Source organism: Periplaneta americana, chromosome 5 (genome assembly GCF_040183065.1).
Source record: "Periplaneta americana isolate PAMFEO1 chromosome 5, P.americana_PAMFEO1_priV1, whole genome shotgun sequence".
NCBI lineage: Eukaryota > Metazoa > Arthropoda > Insecta > Blattodea > Blattidae > Periplaneta > Periplaneta americana.
Window position 1 is genome coordinate 37,337,422 of NC_091121.1, and position 17,903 is coordinate 37,355,324.

The 17,903-nt window shown below is 37.2% G+C and overlaps 1 non-coding gene across 1 annotated transcript; it reads right to left on the minus strand.

Annotated features, from left to right (window-relative positions):
- Window positions 1-15,838: 15,838 nt before the first annotated feature.
- On the minus strand, window positions 15,839-15,911 carry TRNAY-AUA (transfer RNA tyrosine (anticodon AUA)). The gene has a single exon. It is a non-coding gene; the product is annotated as a tRNA-Tyr (tRNA).
- Between the last annotated feature and the right edge of the window lie 1,992 nt (window positions 15,912-17,903).

Sequence of the window (17,903 nt, forward strand, 5' to 3'; positions counted from 1 at the left end):
TAGTTGTGCAGCATGATTATTCGATTTATTATATTTTCTGTGACGTTATCTCTGTACTAATAATGTTATTAATCAACTGCTATATCAATAATATTTTGTAAAACGTTTCTACATTGTCGCAATATATAGCCGGAACATTATGTATGGACCTATCATATTATATATGTGGTAAATCAAATATTGAATAATTATTAATTGGCAATAATAACTGTATATCGCAGTTTTTCATACTATTTTATTTATAACTGCATTTTCCTCTTTTGGTACGTTCCATTGACTGTTCCATTAAACGTTTGTCAAAAACGCAGAAAATAAAGCCTTATTTTTACCCTGTGAGCAAAACATATGTGTATCTTTTCTGTCGCCTTCTATACAAGATAAGATGAGATGACCTTGTACTGTGCTTCTATTTATTACGAGCGTATCACGACCGATCGTATCTTACTCGAGGGTGCGACACTCGACCGAGTTCAAGCGAGCGATTTAACTCCAATGCAGCACTCTGCTGGCCACATTAACAGGAAAAACACTAGGTATTGTACATGCGAATGTTTAGTATTGCTGTGTAATCTTCCCACCAAAATGTATTGAGATGTGCAGTTTCCAGGAATTGAAGTATACTTTGTAGGTTTACTACCAAAAATGCGGTTAACACGAAGAAAGGTTGTAATAAATTTAGGATGTGATTTCTGAAGTAATTCTGAGCTCGCCAGTTTCAGATAACTTCCAATAAACACGGGAAATCACACAGCTAGATGGAACAATTCTTTTGGGAAAACGTCATCTGTATTCCTGAACAACAGCCAATGCATTGCCACCACAAAATCCATAAACAGAATATATGTCTGCATATTCACTATGCGAATACGTACACAAATTAAATATAAAGTGAACGTTTAATCGTTTGTGTGTGTTGCGCTGGCGTTGCGATGCTCAGATGCTGCCTGTGCTAAAGATCTGGCGTAACAAGTCAAATATAGTACACGGAAACGTAAGACTTAACAGTATTTCTTCCCTTAATTGGTCCCAAACCGTTACACTTCAGACATAGGTATATTAGGTTAAATCGATGCAGATTATTCCAAACTACATTATCCTAAAGTATTTTACAAATTTTACATTCCTCCTCAGACACCCTGTATATGTTTAAGTAATATCTTCTTAATATGACTTCGCAGACCCCAAGTTCCCTATCTAAAAATATTCTGCTGACCATTCCCTATCTTCTGTGTAATATTCGCGCGTTCTTGCTGAATCACCCTGTACTCAAGCTCTTTGTGTGTAATGATTGCTAAGTTATACAATCCCTCCATACACCATTACCCAAGAAGATATTTTATGCCTCCACAAATGTCAAGAATATCGCATATATTTCTCTTCTATCGTCGTAAAAGACTGTCTTCTTCACAAAGCCAGTAACTATGCATTACTACTTGCGAATATTTCTGGTAGTTTTATCTCCATTGTTGGTAAGAAAACACATTTTGCAACCAATACGGTTTTATCTCATATGTCTCATTTATATTCTTTGTTCATCTGCTCACTTGACGTCTTCTTCATTCAGTTTTATTTTTCTTTTTGAATTCTTTGCCACCAAAATGATGAAAATGGTAGACAATTTATAATGAATTAATTCCTTACTTACTTAATGGCTTTTAAGGAACCCGGGGGTTCATTGCCGCCCTCACATCAGCCCGCCATTGGTCCCTATCCTGAGTAAGATTGATCCAGTCTCTATCATCATATCCCACCTCCCTCAAATCCATTTTAATATTATATTCCCATCTACGTCTCGGCCTCCCTAAAGGTCTTTTTCCCTCCGGCCTCCCAACTAACACTCCATATGCATTTCTTGATTCGCCCATACGTGCTACAAGCCCTGCCCATCTCAAACGTCTGGATTTAATGTTACTAATTATGTCAGGTGAAGAATACAATGCGTGCAGTTCTGTGCTGTGTAACTTTCTCCATTCTCCTGTAAATTCATCCCTCTTAGCCCCAAATATTTTCCTAAGCACCTTATTCTCAAACACCCTTAACCTATGTTCCTCTCTCAAAGTGAGAGTCCAAGTTTCACAACCATAAAGAGCAACCGGTAATATAACTGTTTTATAAATTCTAACTTTCAGATTTTTTGACAGCAAACTGGATGATAAAAGCTTCTCAACCGAATAATAACAGGCATTTCCCATATTTTACACTATATTTTATGAAATAAATTATTAACAAATCTACATACAGAATTCAAAACATTCTGTGTTTAATTTCCTCCCGAGTATCATTTATATTTGTTACTGTTGCTCCAAGATATTTGAACTTCTCTACCTCTTGAAAAGATAAATTTCCAATTTTTATATTTCCATTTCGTACAATATTCTCGTCACGAGACATAATCATATACTTTGTCTTTTCGGGATTTACTTCCAAACCTATCGCTTTACCTGCTTCCAGTAAAATTCCCGTGTTTTCCCTAATCGTTTGTGGATTTTCTCCTAACATATTCACGTCATCCGCATAGACAAGCAGCTGATGTAACCCGTTCAATTCCAAACCCTCTCTGATATCCTCGACTTTCCTAATGGCATACTCTAGAGTAAATTTAAAAAGTAAAGGTGATAGTGCATCTCCTTGCTTCAACCCACAGTGAATAGGAAACTCATCTGACAGAAACTGACCTATACAGACTCTGATGTACGTTTCACTAAGACACATTAATTAATTCCTTATCATAAATAATTACTTCACAACTTTCAACTTAATCACATATCTAAAAATATGTTCAATTTGTAGTTGAAATAATATGTAGATTATTAGTTTCGTAGCCATATTGAGCAAGCTGATTGATTTTTAAAGAGCAGAGGAAGTGTTACAATATGAAATAGGGGTACAAATATAAAATAATGTGATATACGACCTGAGACGAGTTGTATTCTAGTGAAATCTTTCCAAATTACTATGCTTTGATACCTTCTTTCGCGAGTGTGTTAGTTTGTAGTTAGAAGCTGAACTGTTGAAGCGTTTATTATTATTGCGTTTTCGAGGAGAGTGAAAATTTTGGCGGTAAGTTCTTTTCTTGAATATACATTGTTAGTCCTCGATGTTAGAAATATAAGACAATCAACTGCAATCTCAATTTCGAGGCACTAGAGACATGTATAATCCCAGTTTTGCTATACGGCTGCCAAACTTGGACATTGACCGAGAGACAACGCTCAAGTATACAAACATGCCAGAGGAAGATGCAAAGAAAATTACTGGGCACCACGCTACGAGACAGAATGACAAACGAAACACTGCAAAGACTGACGAACACTACTGACGCAGCAGAACGAGCCACGGCAACGAAGTGGATCTGGGGGGACATGTGGCGAGACTACATCAGACAAGATGAACCCATGCAGTCATGATGTGGGACCCCTACGTCGGAAAGAGTGGACAGGGAATACCACGGCTCAGATGGTCTCACATGTTTACCAAAGAGGCGGGGAAACAATGGTCGAGGGCAGCAAAGAACAGAGTTTTGTGGAAAGAACTAGGGAAGGTCATTGTAAATAGATAACGTAATCAGTGTTAAGATATTGTAAATAGTAAAGTCAGTGTTAGCGAAAGTGTAAGATAAGTTTTGTAAATAGTAAAGTCAGTGTTGAGAAAGTGTCAGTTAAATAGTGTAAATAGCAATCAGTGTTTGTCAAAGTGCCAGTGTCAGTATAATGTGTGTAATGCAAGAAAAAAATGAACAAAGAACAGTGCTGATAAATAGATAATTTGTAGAAACAAAAGCCGCCCTAAATAAGGGTTCGATAGATCGGCCTACTAATCTATTCATAAAGAATAATAAGTAAACAAAACAATTTTGTGACACTTGGAAAGAAAAAACATTAAGATAAGAAAACGTAGGAAATCATTTACAATAAAAATTTTGTTGGGTACAAATGATTACTAATTATAGCTAAGGATGATTTTAACACGTGAAATCCTATGGCATCGATCGTTGCATCAGAAAGTTTATATTGTTTAAGTTGATTTAAAGTTTCACGGGGGATCGTGCCACGGGCACCGAACATGAGCCCGAAAACTGTCCAATGTGTAATGTGGTATTGTGTTCCAAGATGCTGACAACAAGGCTCATAGATGACTTGTTTTTCACGACACACCTCTTGTGGCTGTTGCTCATGCATCTCAAAACGGATTGTGGGATCAAGAATGACACCCTTATCCTTCTGCCGATCAATTATGATGATATCAGCCCGTCTAGTAGAACCATCAGAAGAGACGCAACCAACCTCCTCATAAACCTCATAGGAAGCATTCTGACGGATTGAAGCTGCGATGAGAGAACGAACCGTATTATGTCTGTTGATTCGGAGCAATTCTCCATGACGGTAGAAACCTAAGACGTGAGGAAGCGTTTCTTGCTCGTCGCATCTTCTGCAACGGGTTGAGTCAAGAGTTCTACCAGGGAGAGTACGTACAGGTATTGTATTACAGTTCATCTTAATGGCTTGCGTCCACTGACTGCTCGAAAGTCCCTTTTTGGTTGAGATCCACGAATTACCTTTCTTCCAGTGAGAATAGATAAGGTTGAACAGGGTTATTAACCATGTGACAAAAGTAGTATACACGACAAGCTCGCCTGGATTGGCTAACCAAGCGAATACACTTGAGCCATCCCTGTCGAGGGGGTTCTAACCCCATCACAGGAGGTCTGTGCCCAACATGGGACATCATGGCTAACATTCATTCATTCATTCATTCATTCATTCATTCATTCATTCATTCATTCATATATTCTTAAAGACAAATAATCTACGTTTATAGCAATGTATGTTTAATTGATTTCGTTTTTAAATTATATGTTTTGAGGCTATGACTTACATCGGTGTGTCACAAATATGAAATAAGTAGTATTATTAGTATTCCATTTTTATACCTTGGTTTTCTGTTTCGTTACTACAGCGCCTTCAATTTAAGACGCAACCCTGGCCACGGCAGGCGGGCGGGCGATATATCGTTCTCTATAGAGGGAAAGCAGGCGATGTTGTGTGGTCACAAGCAGGCGAGCGGGCAGGCGGATAGGCCGGTATTTCAAAGCGGGAAAACCCAGCGGTGTGATTTTTCCTAAAATGTAGATGACAAATTTTGATATTATAATACTCACATCTGTCATAAATATCCCAAATTTGTTTATTTGTCATCAAATTGTCTATCAAGGAAGTATGAAACATATTACGTTCAATCTTTCATTAATAAATACATATTTCATGAACTAAAACATATGAAGAGAATATCAATAATTATTTTGCATTACGGTACGTTGAGATATCAATCCGAAACACATTCAGCCACGGCAGCTATGGCAGGAATAAACTCATCTGCAAAATGTTTCGTGCTTAGTGCACACCTCCGGGCTGGGATGTACCGGTACTAACATAAATTTGACGCATCAATGAACATACATTACCGCAAGCCTTTGGAGAATAAGATAATTGAATTCATACCAACCCTATCAGTGTTGCTCCATAATGTGATATAATATGTTTGACAGACGTGCGGCTGGGTATCAGGGGGGCAACAAACCCCTGCCCACTACATTGCACTTCAGTTGCAGGGAAAGGGACATGCGATTTAGTATTATCTAAAAGACGACTGAGTCCTCAGTATTCAGGGGAGTCAGAAAATTTGTCCACTATTACAAATGAATTAAACTTTTTCAAAAACAAAAAGAAACAGGCACTATGCGGATGATCAACAGAATAATTTAATTCATTTCATAAGTTTTTTTTTCTTTTTACTAAGATCATAACATATACTACAGAATAATACATTAGATTACAGAATATAATTACAACAATAGAAAGAGAAATAAAATAATGCATCAATATAAAAAAGAGGATACAATAATATTTCAGAATATGTATTACATGTCTTTCTCGTGTTGAATATTACTGCACCTGGTTACATGTTTAGGCCTGTTATTGACCTTCTTCAGAACTGGTTGTTGTTGGTCTTAGCGAAGTGATACAGTATAGTGTTAAAAGTTGTGTAATCACGATATACAATAATATTAATAAAATTTGAGGACCGAATGAGCAGCGCTCGTGTTCGGTCGCAGTTCAGATATATTATTAATATAAGAGGAATATATAAATAAAATAAAGTAAAATAGGAATTAAAAGTAAAATTACAGCTACAACGAAATTACATAATATAATATTAACATTGAGAAGAATAATATCGTACGTGAGTCAAGTAGGAAATTTATGAAAATTATATATTCCGAAATTATAGAATACAAATATAATATAGACTGGTTAATTCATACACATAGGCTATTAATTTATTTAATCAAATTGAAGACGATAACAAGTTCCTAATTTGCTGTTATATGTTCGTAGGTTACATGTTAGAAGTTCTGGGTGTAATGTAGCTACAGAATTAGGCTATAAAATCGAGGGTGAAAATTAATGGTATGCTTTAGACCTGCAGTTGTGAAACATGTAGATTCTACTTAGGGGAGAGTCGGGTAGTATCGGACATCGGGTAATATCGGATAGTGAGTTTCTTTCATCTACCACACGATAGTACCTGATTGACATGGTTACGTTTCTGTGATGTCGCATAGAGAAACGTAACCATGTCATTCACGTACTACCATATGGTTGTAGATGAAAGAAATGCACTGTCCGATATTACCCGATGTCCGATACTACCCGACTCTCCCCTACTCTACTAATGTTGAATTATTATTTCGACTTGTGCCGTGATTAGGTGCCTGTAATATAAACTTATTATGATTTTTGTGACAGAGTAGCCTATATTTAGAAATTTGTTCAAAATTAAGTACATTTAATTCAGAATAAATTAATTTAGTTGGATAACCAAAACGTTTCTTCAAACAAATTTTAATTATTCGTTTTTGTTGTAAATTTAACCGACTGAGATTAATTTTTGTACTTCCACCTCCAAACAATAATGGTATATTGAATAACAGACTGAAAATTGTCCGAATAGACATTTCGTAGAACTCTAATGGGTAAGTAGCAACGAAGATTAACGGATTTATAAATTGTTCACGAAGCCTCTTACAAAGATGAGTAATGTGATGAGGCCATTTTAAATTTTGATCAATAATGATACCCAGATATTTCACATATTATGTGGCTTCTTTAAATGGTGGACTTTTGCAACTTTTGGGATCTAAACATTTTTCAGTATGTATTTAAGTTATTAGTCTATATTCATCGCTAATTTTTAAATTTTGAACACTGGCAATTGTTAACGAAAGAGGAACTAAGGTTGATTTACATATATTTAAAGAAAGGAAGTTGGAATCAAGCCATTGGTAACATCGGTTTTTAATGTTGGTGTCTTGTAATATGTGTATGACTTTCTTTAGTTAGGCAATGCAATTTATAAGATTGCTTATAAATGATTATAATTGCACCAGGTTTCCCCTTCTCTCTTATTCCTTCTCCTCCTTCTCATCATCATCATCATCATCACCATCAATAATAATAATAGGAAATTATTTGAGGCTAAGAGGGATGAAGTTCAGGAAAATGGAGAAAGTTACACAACACAGAACTGGACGCATTGTATTCTTCACCTTACCTAATTAGGAACATTAAATCCAGACGTTTGAGATGGGCAGGGCATATAGCACGTATGGGCGAATCTAGAAATGCATATAGAGTATTAGTTGGGAGGCCTGAGGGAAAAAGACGTTTGGGGAAGCCGAGACGTAGATGGGAAGATAATATTAAAATGGATTTGAGGAAGGTGGGATATGATGATAGAGAATGGATTGATCTTGCTCATTATAGGGACCTATGACGGGCTTATGTGAGGGCGGCAATGAACCTTCGGGTTCCTTAAAAGCCAGTAAGTAAGTAAGTAGTAGTAGTAATAATAATAATAATAATAATAATAATAATAATAATAATAATAATAATCATCATCATCATCATCATTCTTCACAGATATACATCATGCACACTGTACATTGTACAGTGTGGTCAGCCGAAGTAGTGTATACATTTAAAATGGGTCACAGCAGTGCCATCTATCCGCAATATGCGGAACCTAAATCACGCAAGTGAAGTGGGTAGGCATTAGTCACACACACACGCACACACACACACTACTGGGAGATTGACTGTTATTCAAAGCTTATCTCGTTCCATACATTCATTAGATACACTTACGTCCTAAATGTTAAAGAAAAATTTATTCTTATTCCATGAGCCTACTTCTGCACAGACGTTATATACCATGTAATCATCAAAGCTCGGAACTTGGGGACTTGTGTCTTTGCACGTGGTTAAGCGACCGGACTCCAATATCAACAAACTCCCGCTTCCAGCGCGGAAGTACTGTCAGGTCTGATGCAACAACATATTGATAGTATTACGATAGGTTGAAACACGTAATTTTATAGTTTAAGAGTTGATGATGGAGTTATGTTGAAAATACGTTGTGAGTTGGTTGAAATGTATGGAGAAATTCGGCTTTTACTTTTTTTTTTTTCATTGTATATAATCTTTAGTTTTTTATTTAAGTCCAATTTTTGTTTTATAATATATAATAAAAATAAACATGAGAAATTTTACTGTTCTCCTCTGTACATTTTATTACAGTGTATGACTACATATATTCCAAGATTTTCGAACCCATAACTTCTTCGCCTGTTAGTTAAACCTAATTTCAAACGAGAAAAATTTATTTCCACTGGGAGCAAACTTAAAATACTGAATATTTTCACTGTCACTGTTTTCCGTTCGATTTTGAGCAGTTGGTAGCTGATCTCGTGTCTATGAAAAATAAGTGTATCCTCAATTTTTCTCGAAAATAGTTTTCAATTTGTGTGTCACTACAACTTGATCCAATGGCTGTGGACAAATTTTCCACAAACTCAAGGAACTGCACAATTTAAGGGACTGCACTATCTTTCAGTGAATGCCTCTAGTTTGTGTGTGGCACAACTTACAAAATATAAACTTTCTGTTCGAAGAAAATAACGTATCTTCTCCGAATTCCTCCACGAAATTCTGTACCTAAAACTTAAAAAATGTATTTTCAAACTTCTGTAATACCCATCCGAATAATATGTATTTTTCTAATTCCTCAAACAGACCGTTTACCTGTAATTCTCTCAATGTCATTGGATTCGACATGACATAGTTTCCTCGTCGATCTTCTTGCCATTCGATGTGACCACTTTCTTAGTACACACGACTGACTTGCAGCGTGAGCTTTGTGTACGTTGTACCTTAACCTTACTCATGCACACGACACACAAGTCCCCAAGTTCCGAGCTTTGGTAATCATACGATTTTCTTGAAAATTGCTGCCAAATTTTTTATTTTATTTTTATCATTATCGTTTTATTTTCCACAGAAGTTTACAGTTCAAGTTAACCGTTGGTTCAACTGGCAAAATATATTATAGGATATGTACTTTCAAAATTTACAGATAAACTATTTTAGCATGAAACATTCTGAAAGCAATTCATAAATCAACTGACTGTTCACTTGACTGTTAGGCGAGTCCCTGTGTGAATTATGCATCCAGTCAACTAGTTAGAGGAAATATAGATCGCAAACGGCAGCTTTTTTCAGAAGTGAATTCAGTATTATGTTACGTCCTGATGATTAGTGCACAGTGGCGATAAAGAGACGCAAATGGTGGTTAATGGGAGAACTATGAAAGAGAATGAACACCACATTGACACTTTCACTGAACACAGAGACGGTGTTACATCATTTACTGCTCTTTATCAAAGTGCAGTGTCCGGTCCTGTACTTTCCAGTCTTCTACAAAATTGAGCACTGCTTACAATTTCAATTACAAATCCAACCCTGGTTAAAGTCAAGGAGAACTTTTCTTACAGTCATGTGCGATAGGATGGGCTTATCATTTCACGAACTTGGGTTTGTTGCTGGAGTTATGCTTGTGGTGCACATTTCAGTGGGGGAAATTTCACCCGAAAAATACTCTCAAATTCATCTGAATATTCTCATTTATATAAACTTTCATTCCACAAACGATTAGGCAAAACGCTGAAATTCAACTTGAAGCAAGTAAAGCGATAGGGCTGGAAGTAAATCCCGGAAAGACCAAGTATATGATTATGTCTCGTGACCAGAATATTGTACGAAATGGAAATATAAAAATTGGAGATTTATCCTTCGAAGAGGTGGAAAAATTCAAGTATCTTGGAGCAACACTAACAAATATACGAGGCGCATCCAGAAAGTAAATTTCCAGATTTTTTTCCCCTTGAGAGGTAACGTAATTAGCCGTGTCAATTGCGCATGCGTAACAGATCTATGACGTATCAATTATATGCCAGCCGGACAGGTCCCGCCTGGTGCCAGTAGCGTGGCAGCAGTGGTCCGAAATGGAAGCTCTTATTCCTTCTCCCGCCGCCTGCAAGGTTCGGTCGGTGATAAAGTTCTTTAATGAACAAAGCATTGCTCCAATTGAAATTCATCGGCAGCTCTGTCAGGTCTATGGGCCGAACATCATGAGTAAGCAGATGGTGCGTCGCTGGTGTAGGCAGTTTTCCGAAGGTCGTCAAAGTGTCCATGATGAAGAGCGCAGTGGGCGACCGTCCCTCATCAATGATGATCGTGTTGAGCTGGTGCGGCAGTGCACATGGAGAACCGTCGCTTCACGATTACGGAGCTGAGCAGCAATTTTCCGCAGATATCGCGATCCTTGTTGCATGAGATTGTCACTAAGCACCTGCTGTTCAAAAACGTGTGCCAGGTGGGTGCCGAAAAACCTGACACCCGAACACAAAATACAACGTTTAGGAACAGCACTGACATTTCTGCAACGGTATCACGATGACGGCGACGAGTTCCTCGACAGGATCGTCACGGGCGATGAGACTTGGATTTCGCACTTCATCCCGGAAACCAAGCAGCAGTCAATGCATTGGCGACATAGTGGATCTCCGGTCAGGACGAAATTCAAACAGACGCTGTCGGTACGGAAAGTGATGTGCACGGTGTTCTGGGACAGGAAGGGCATTCTGCTCATTGACTTCCTTCCAAGAGGTGAAACAGTGAACGCTGACCGTTACTGTGAAACACTGCAAAAATTCCGACGTGCCATTGAAAACAAAAGGCGTGGAATGCTTACTGCAGGTGTTGTGCTCCTTCATGACAATGCTCGTCCACATACGGCTCGGCGCACAGCAGCTGTTTTGACGGAATTTGGCTGGGAGTTGTTTGATCACCCACCCTACAGTCCTGATCTTGCTCCCAGCGATTTTCACGTTTTCTTGCACCTCTAGAAATTCCTGTCCTCTGGTGAGCGTTTTGGCAACGACGAAGAGCTGAAGACGTCTGTCACACGCTGGTTCCATTCACAGGCGGCAGAGTTCTACGACAGAGGGATACAAAAGTTGATCCCACGATACGACAAGTGTCTCAATTCTGATGGTGGCCATGTTGAAAAATAGCTGAAACATGCTGTATCTGTTGCAATAAGTATTTTCCTGAAAGTGTGTGTTCTTTTTTTTTTAATACATAGGGAAGCTTATTTTCTGGATTTGCCTCGTAAATGAGACTAGGAAGGAAATTAAACACAGAATGAATATGGGTAATGCCTGTTATTATTCGGTTGAGAAGCTTTTGTCATCTAATCTGCTGTCAAAAAATCTTAATGTTAGAATTTATAAACAGTTATATTACCGGTTGATCTGTATGGATTTGAAACTTGAGAGAGGAACAGAGATTAAGGGTGTTTGAGAATAAGGTTCTTAGGAAAATATTTGGGGCTAAGAGAGATGAAGTTACAGGAGAATGAAGAAAGTTACACAACGCAGAGCTGACGCATTGTATTCTTCATCTGAGATAATTAGGAACATTAATTCCAGACGTTTGAGATGGGCAGAGCATGTAGCACGTATGGGCGAATCCAGAAATGCATATAGAATGTTAGTTAGGAGACCGGAGGGAAAAAAACGTTTGGGGAGGCCGAGACGTAGATGGGAAGATAATATTGAAATGGATTTGAGGGAGATGGGATATGATGGTAGAGACTGGATTAATCTTGCTCAGGATAGGGACCAATGGCGGACTTATGTGAGGGCGGCAAAGAACCTCCGGTGTCCTTAAAAGCCAGTAAGAATGTATGTATGTAGTAGTATATGAACTTTGATAATTAAATTTATGGTTTTAGGGTAAGATGTACGAAATATGATAAAACTATATGTAAATGAACAGGCAAAAAACTAATTATCTATAGTAATCTCACTAAGAAATAAAGCACTCTAGTACAATAAAATATTAAATGACTTAGTAAAATACTAAACTGTCTGGAAATATATTATTGTACCATCTCATCATTACAAATATTCAGCTACATTGCAGTAGTGTGTTATGATGAGCTTTCCTTTTGTTACCAGTTGTGCCAACTATACAATCTTCATCGAACTCTATGTACGATTACTAGTCAAGAAGGCTTTGTTGATTCAGTTTCATTTTTATTAAAATAGTTGCATTCTACTTCAATTTTCAATATATATTAAACAATCTCTGATACGTGACTATCAATAATCTCATACAACAGAAGCTATAACATAACCTAAATAATATAAACAAGATAAATAATAGGAAAGTTTTAATTAAGGGAAATGAAATAAACATGAATCATTTTAAAAGGTAGAATTATTGAAAGTACAATGTTGGGAAACAAATGCTAGGGAGGTGATAGAAATTGTAGGATAAGCAGTCATGATTACACGAAACACGTCGTTTCCGTACAGTTTTATTGATCAAAAGAGTATGATGTAGTGAAAGTGTAAGTCTGCGAAAATCTTACGACTGTGCACCGATTCCAGATATATGTTGGCATTTTCGATTAGAGTCCCGAAAGTATACAAGTACATCGTTTTGGTGTAATTTTTGTGGGAACCACTTAATTAACAAATAATTTTTAATTAATAAATAAGTCTTTTATTTTATTATCAGCTGATTAACATCCGTAAGCACAAAACTGAAAGAGTTTGTAATTAAAAATTTAGGCAGCAATGTTGTTGAAAATTTGTGAACCATTTTAGTAAAATTCTGAATCAACTTCAGTTTTCTTATTTACTACGTTATTGAGTTTTCTTTGGGACTACATGTCAATTCTTATGTTAGAGTGCATTATACTACTTTGATTAAAGATCTGAAAGACGAAGATTACTTCAAGGGGTCAAAAAAAATCTTAATGTAAGAGACTCTGAATTATTTAGATCGGAGAATATCCTCTTAAATATTACGTACGGAATTTTCAAAAATATCTTTCGCGTAATCAGTGTCATTACATTTCTTAATGAACATACTATTTCCTTTATAAAAAACAATTCTATTTTTAATTATGTACAGTAGTGGCAAAAAAAAAACCGACCGACTCTTGTAGCTGATTTCAAAGTCACATATTCAAATTCTGCTAGTCACAAAACACATCCATCTTGTATAATTAATTGTAAAAATTAAATTTATTGCATTTGTTCGATTCTTACCGCCTTTTGTTTCCTTCAGTGCCTCAAACTTACAGACCGAAGAACTTTGAGAGTTTTATTTTCATCTGGCATCAATATTACATTTCTACCTCTATTCGGCAAAGATAACTGCGTATTTTTACGTTAAATAGCAGTACATACCCCTGGCTTCACTATCCATATTGAAATTACTAAAGTTTGACACAATACACAGCACAAGATTCTTTTGTATCCGTTTTTTTGCCACTACTGTACCTTAATTGAAACACTGAGTCAAAATTTTTATGATAATCACTCCACAAACGAGTCAAATTGGTATTAACAGATCACTTCTCATGGCTACGAAATATATCATATGACTTTTGTGAGTACGGCAAAAACGTTAAGAGCTAAGAAAGTAAGACAATTAAGACGTGATTAAAAATAATTCAACGAAGGAAACACTCTTAAATCTTTAACAAATTCCTACAGTGTCAATTTAAATGTCCTGACATTTAGTCGCTTACTGAAAGTGACCAAAAGACGCTACAAGCAGAAGAGTTTAAATTTTTAAGATTAGTTTCAAGAGTATCTATTCAATATCGGTATATAATAAAGTCATTGGAAAAAAAAATTCTAAGTAACATATACATTTTTAATTACAGTATGAAATTACATATCAAGATGAGAATGGACGGAACATAACTCTGAAGTTGAAGTTGCAATATGGGTAAAAATAAAACGAACTACAAAGTACTGCATAAAAATAAAACGAAAACAGATTAACCTGAACAGAGAGGAACTTCTTTATAAAGGCAGCGAGATACACTTTGTTAGGTCATAAAAGCAAGGATGAAATGTAGCAGGAGCATCAGGTTACTCCGCTTTTACAGAAAATTGATGTTATTAACTGACTACAACATATTTCACGAATAAGTGGAGGTAGATTCCTTCACATCGTCTTATAATAAGAACAGGAAACAGAGAGGATTTATAGAACCGTCATGAAACTTACTAATCTTCCTTTAGAAAATGATTTTTATTCTGTTGTCTTACTTGCCCAGCCATTCAATCATCATTAGGGACCGGAATTTTATGTAATATCAAGGTATGAAATATGTACATATTTATTTAAGAAAAATAAGCTGAACATGTACCGAAATATATAAAATCAAGAAAATATTTAATATCACTACCTGCACTGGTTTGTATTGTTAAGCCTAGATATTTGTAGTCTGGTACAATTTTTAATTTTCTTTTCTTCATGACGATTTCTACTGTTTCTGGTGCTCTTCCGCCGTTTCTGAGTATCATCATTTCTGTCTTGTCCACATTTATATCAAATTTGTTTTTATTGCGCTATTTTACCACGATGTTTATTGTTTTTTGTAACTTCGTAAGGTCTTTAGACCCTACTACCATGTCGTCCGCTTATACGTATGAGATTATTCCCATCTTGATTTTTGCAATACAAAGTAGTTGTATGAGAAAGGTTGCCTTTTGTTCGATCATATTTACAGTGGGCGGTAAGGGGTGAGTGCCTCTTTTACTTCCTGGAACTATGATGTTATGTTTCATCCCGAAATATATCTTTCATCGGGTAGGTAAAAAGGCTTTTTAAATCTGTATATTTCAAATTGTAAACTTCGTCAGCAGAAGTTTTCTTTTTCCTTTTAAAAAAGTCAAATTGATTAAAACCCCTAAATATGTAGATTTATGTAATACCAAGCCATAATATGTAATGTGGGGTAAATATGTAAAAATATGCAGTATCAAATTTTAATATATTAATGGTAATTACAAGATTCGCAAACAGTTGTTATTTATATACGGTTAGGTTGAAAGGAATATAATATGTAATTACATAAAAATCCGGTCCCTAATCATCATTCACCAATGGATAAGAGATCCAACTTGCTGTCCATCTTCTAGGAGAACTACCAAATGCTCTTCGTCCTTTTGGTATTCCTGTTTTGATCGCTTTCAATAGCCTATCACCTCACATTTTCTCGACATGACCATCCCATTTTACCGATTTTGCAACATATTGTATGTAGCATACTCCTGTGATAGGCAATAGATAGTAATATCTTCATTACAGTTATCTTTTTCTGTTCAGATCGTTTGTTTCTGCACGGGATTGAATAATATACGTAGATTAAAACTCACCGTACAATTGTAATGATAAGTAACAATATTACTTGTATTATTGAAATTGTGCAATTGAACTCGCCATTTCGTCAAAATCTGTAAGAATTTCGTCAGACTGAAATTTGAACTTCCAAATTTGTTCCAATTATTCTGTTTTCTTAGAGTCAGTCTTGCCTCATTTGATATTCATTATTTGAAGAGAAAAATTCGTTTCGGTGCCGGGGATCGAACCCGGGTCCTTGGTTCTATGTACCAAGCGCTCTGACCACTGAGCTACGCCGAATTCAATCCACAGTACCGGATCAAATTCTCCTCCTTCAATGTTTCCCTTTGTGGCCTGACTCCAAGTTAGGCATATATTATGTTGACGTATATGTCCAATGTCAACTGCCATTATACTAGCAGCGCACTCAGCTGAGTGACTTATTTGGCCGGGATTCCGGAGTTAAGTGCACAGTAATCTGTACTGACATGCACTGCTAGCATAGCACCGGATCAAATTCCCCTCCTCCAATGTTTCTCTTTATGGCCTGACTCCATGTTAGGCATATATGTTGACGTATATATGCTGTGGATTGAATTCGGCGTAGCTCAGTTGTGCACTTAACTGCGGAATCCCGGCCAAATAAGTCACTCGGCTGAGTGCGCTCCTACGCTCCTAGTATAATGGCAGTTGACATTGGACATGTATACGTCAACATATATATTATTTTAATGTACCGAAGTACATATGATATTTCCATGCAGATATTCTGCGTCATCATACGATGAAAGAGTAATGGAACGGAGAAAATTTCTCTCCGGCGCCGGGATTTGAACCCGGGTTTCCAGCTCTACGTGCTGATGATTTATCCACTAAGCCACACCGGATACCACCCCGGCGTCGGACAGAATCGTCTCAGATTAAGCTCCAACTCTTGGGTTCCCTCTAGTGGCCGCCCACTGCACTACGTCATAGATGTCTATGAACGTAGGACCGAAGTCCACACATGTGCTGAGGTGCACTCGTTGTGAGTGACTAGTTGGCCGGGATCCGACGGAATAAGCGCCGTCTTAAATCACGAAGTGATTTACGCACATCATATATGTTATTTTAATGTACCGAAGTACATATGATATTTCCATGCAGATATTCTGCGTTATCATACAATGAAAGAGTAATGGAACGGAGAAAAATTCTCTCCGGCGCCGGGATTTGAACCCGGGTTTTCAGCTCTACGTGCTGATGCTTTATCCACTAAGTCACACCGGATAGTCACTCACAACGAGTGCACCTCAGCACATGTGTGGACTTCGGTCCTACGTTCATAGACATCTATGACGTAGTGCAGAGGGCGGCCACTAGAGGGAACCCAAGAGTTGGAGCTTAATCTGAGACGATTCTGTCCGACGCCGGGATGGTATCCGGTGTGGTTTAGTGGATAAAGCATCAGCACGTAGAGCTGAAAACCCGGGTTCAAATCCCGGCGCCGGAGAAATTTTTTCTCCGTTCCATTACTCTTTCATCGTACGTCAACATATGCCTAGTTGGAGTCAGGCCTTAAAGGGAAACATTGAAGGAGGAGAATTTGATGACCCGGTGCTGTGGATTGAATTCGGCGTAGCTCAGTGGTCAGAGCGCTTGGTACGTAGAACCAAGGACCTGGGTTCGATCCCCGGCGCCGGAACGAATTTTTCTCCCCAAATATTAATTGTCAATATTACAGATATTATTCTGTATGATAAATTAATAAATCTATAATATTGCCTCATTTAAATTGCACCGCTTGAATTAAAACGCTCTGCTTCATTTAACAGATTTCCCCATTTATAAAATTTATAAAATGTAACAACGAAATGTAAAACTTCTATTCAAGCCTGACCCCAGGGTCAAGGAAGACGACGGTCAGGAGGTTACATGAGAAAGGTATTTTGACCAGCAGCCCCTCTTATCAGTCTGCTGAAAGTCTATTTAAATCTTCAACATAATGTAAACACGCTTACTTGCTGGCATATGGCAATAAAGCTGTTCTGTCACGACCACAGAGAACCTATAACTCCAGTCTGTCTGTCAATCCGAGGGCTACGGACACGACACAATCATCTGATTAATTTTTATAGTATAATTGTAGATAGCAAAAGTAAAGAATAATACAATTCTTGTCATCTAGTTGGATTTCGATGGCTTGCTTGATGACCATATTCCAATAACGCGATTCCAGTGGTGGAGTCTAAATCCATCTTGTGGCCCGTTTTCAGGCTGAGTTGCGGTACTGCTGACTTATCGGCTAGACAC